The 4196-nt window shown below is 42.2% G+C and overlaps 1 pseudogene; it reads left to right on the forward strand.

Moving 5' to 3' along the window:
* The first annotated feature begins 270 nt into the window (after nt 1-270).
* On the forward strand, nt 271-961 carry LOC123728967 (manganese-dependent ADP-ribose/CDP-alcohol diphosphatase-like; annotated as a pseudogene).
* Nucleotides 962-4196: the final 3235 nt, after the last annotated feature.

Below are 4196 nucleotides of genomic sequence, written 5' to 3' on the forward strand. Positions count from 1 at the left end.
TCATCGAAGAACAAGAAGAAGAAAAAACAAGAAGATAGGATGTTCGTGAAAATTCAGTAGGACATGTAATAACTCTACAGGCGTTTTAGAAACATTGTATCCGTCTCAGTGGACATTGAAACAATGTACAGTAGGCCTAGTACAATAAGAAATCCTGGCAAACTTCACTCTACTTTACACAAGTAGGTAGAATAAGCAAGAGTTCTGGCAGCAGTCCAAAATGTTACAAGGTTAGCTGGCTTTCTCAAGTGGAGTTTGATCAATGAAATCATGAAACCAGGAATGAGGAACTGCATCAAACCACTGTTTACGTTTGGAATAGTCGCTGACATTCAAGACGCAGACAGACTATGGCTTAAATTTTAAACATACAAGGAAATGATACTACAGTAACAGTCTTCACCTATTGCGCAATGCACAGGAGAGGTGGGACGCGGAAAATGTTAACCCCACTTCATCCTTCAGCTCAGGGACATTATCAATGGCTTCAACAAGATGCATGATGCGGCGGAGCGGGCTCCGGAAACGGTGATGAAAGAGTTTGACTCCTCTCTGGTTGAAGTCCACCACGTTTAGGGAAACCATGAGTTTTATTACTTAGCAGACACCCTACTGCGGTTGGTTCTCAACTGCGGTTGGTTCTTATCAGCTCTACTGATTCTGAATCAGCAAGGGGGACATCCCAGCACTGGTGATATCTATGTATATCATTTCAGTCCAACCATCCAAATACCGATTTGTCGTTTTGGATGCCTATGATGTCACCGTACTAGGGAGGGAGGAGTCCAGTGTTCACTATTGGTCTTTTAAAGACGCACAATGACAACGATCTGAATCACCCACCAGGTAGGTCCGCTGTTAGTCAGGAGGTCTGGTCCTTTATAGCACAGGTACTGCACTTTCCCTGCAGGGTTGTTGGTTTAAACACTGTTCCGGTAAGATGAGGGCAGCAGAAGGTAGTTCCCTAAATAGCAGGTAATTCAAGAAAGAAAACTTCAGTGAACTATTTACAGATAATATACACTGTATATACAAAACTACATCAGTAGCAGACCAGCCTATAATATATATCATATATACACCAGGAGGCACAACTGCAATGCATTTTGACTAGTTCTTAAGCTGAATACCACCTGCAACTATTCTATACTGCACAATTCCCTGTAACTTGACTATGGAGAACCTATAGCTCTGGATAAGAGGTGTCCCACATAATTTGAAGTATTTGACACCTGTTTAATTATGTTATTATGAAATTATTATGTTTTAGCACCTACAGGGCTGGAGCAGAGGTATGTGTTCAATGGAGGATTCAGTCAAGATCAGCCGCACTGGCTGGAAGGAGTTCTGTTGTTGGTGCACGACAAACTGGAGATGGTCACCATTATCAATGAATCAAGTAATGAGGCCTACATCAATGTTATAACAGTCATCAAGAAATTGGATATCACTAATGTGACTCAATAGACTCATTGACAAAATCATTGACTAAATCTAACTAATTGAAAAAGAATCTCCCTATCCACCCCAGCTCTACAGATCCCATCTCCCTAGTCTGAAAATACGATGGGCTACTCTCCACCCTCCAGGCCCGTAAGAGTGTGGTCTGCTTCATGGCAGGACAAGACTATGATGGTGAGTACCACAGAGATGACTCCGGAGTGCACTAACTCACACTGGGGGGGTGATAGAGAGACACAAACCCCCACACCGGACAGTGGTACAGTCTCTGTGTATGAGGACAGGATGTTTCTAAAGGGATATGGAAGAATGTCTCACAGAATACTGAACTTTCCATGATTATACATGCGGTAAAGAGGTCAATCGAACTCAAAACAATGAAATTGCCATGGAAACACGAGTCTCCTCATTTGACCGCCAGCAAAACTAGCCTACATTTAGACAATTTCTTTGTATTTCACACTATGTTGAGGTAAAAATCAGAGTATAATGCTTGTGTGGATGTCAATCCCAACACATGTCATTGTTACCAATCAACTGCATTACATTTCAAAATGACTGACTACCACCACTGATTTCTGTATGCTAGCTATCTCAAAGGAAAGCTCTGACCTACTACAGTAGCTATGTTGGTCTATTGTACTTCAAACAATGTGTATTCAGGTTGCTTAGGAAGCAAACCTTCTCAGACCGCCTAATTCATACTCTATATTTAACTAGACAAGTCAGTTAAGAACAAATTCTCATTTTACAATGACGGCCTACCGTTCTGCCAAACCCTCCCCTAACCCAGACAACGCTGGGCCAATTGTGCGCCGCCCTATGGGACTCCCGATCACAACTGTTGTGATACAGCCAGGGATCGAACCAGGGTGTGTAGTGACGCCTCTAGCACTGAGATGCAGTGCCTTAGACAGCTGTGCCACTCGGGAGCCCAAGAGGAGGTTACGTGACCTCTTAGAGGAGGTGCTCCCACAATAGTGTGATTTGTACCGCATACAAGGTCATGTATTTTATTCTTCCCAGCCACACTTAGACATTACCCCATTCCATTACCTTTCCAAGCTTTTGTTTTTATTATATGAAAGCAAGCTTTGCTTTTATACTTACGACCCCATCAGGTTTGACTGAGTGAGCTGTTTTGTCTTGTAGTAATGTGGTGCCTGCCTATATTTCCGTAACCCTTTATTTTAACAATACATTCAATGAAAAATAAATATATTTTATAAGATATTTTTTGGGGGTATGTAGGTACCCAACATAACAACAGGTGGTGGTGGGTTCGACACAGTCACTCATATAAAGATCTATAGAGCCTGTCTGCATTCCTGATTTCTGGAACCTTTCGCTTACCTGTGTAATATTGACAAACTCAGAACCACTTGTTTTTCAAACATGATCCTGTTTATCAATTGCTGTGCTGAACAATTGACAGTTCATTAACTCTGTCAAATGAATATATAGCTTAAAGTTGTGTGTATTTGTATTTATTTTTGCAATAAAGATGGTGACGCTACAATAGTACACATTCACAATAGGCCCACTGTATATCTAAAGATACATACAGCCTAATTATATATACATATTATTTTAATAGCAGGGCAATGAAGTCATTATCCTTCTGAAGAGTATGAATTAGGCTGTTTGAGAAAGCTTGAATTCTAACCAGCCTGCATACACATTGTTGCAATACAATAGACCAACATAGCTACTGTAGTAGGTCAACACGGTATTCGGAGTGGACTTCTAGTTCGACTCAGTTGGTGTGCACACCATCCACCGCTTCTGAGTATATTACTCGTTAATGTTCAGTCCCTGGACAATAAAGTAGACGAGCTCAGGGCGAGGATCTCCTTCCAGAGAGACGTCAGGGACAGTAACATACTGTTTCACAGAATCATGGCTCTTTCCAGATATACTGTCCCCGTCCATACAGCCAGCTGGGTTCTAAGAACATCTCGCAGACAGGAAGAAAGAACTCTGGGAAGAAAAAAGGCGGGTGTATGTTTGATGATTAACTACTCATGGTGTGATAATGTACAGTGTTACGTACGCCTCTAGGAAGAGGGAACGCAACACCCTGCTACAACTCAACTCCCCGTGGAGTGAAAGAGGTATGGGATTGTAGGTGCGAGTAAGGATGACAAAAGGCAAAGAATTTACCATTTTCTGGGAATTTATTCCGTCACTGTAAATTTGGGGAAAAGGGGCTGAATGGAACCAAAGCAAAGAAAGTAAATGTCAAAGCCCCCTCTCCTACCTTACCTGCCTACCCACTACTTACCACCACCTGGTGTGCTAACCAAAATACAGGGGGTGGTCCGCCCAGGTCTTACCTAACGTGCATAGACAGTGAATACTACGGGTTATGTATACCCGTGGGCCTCTTGCCTAAGCACTCCCTAGGTGCCTTCCCCTTCCTTCCGTGAACAAAAACAGAATAATTACTAATCACAAACACAGTCCTTTTGGCATAGACAACTTTGCAGGACCGGCTACAAAATACTGTACACAAACTATTTCAGCAACAACCAACACAAGATATCAAAGAAGCTCTCTCTGAGCAACACCCAATACAGGATATAATAATAATAAGCTCTTTCTAAGAAACAACCAACACAGGACCCTTATCACCCTCAGCTCTCTTAACAACAACCAACACAGGACACACTAATCAGCTCTCACTCAGCAACAACCAACATAGAACATACCAATCAGCTCTAGTCTCTCAGCAA

This window comes from Salmo salar, chromosome ssa19 (assembly GCF_905237065.1).
Source record: "Salmo salar chromosome ssa19, Ssal_v3.1, whole genome shotgun sequence".
Classification (NCBI taxonomy): Eukaryota; Metazoa; Chordata; class Actinopteri; order Salmoniformes; family Salmonidae; genus Salmo; species Salmo salar.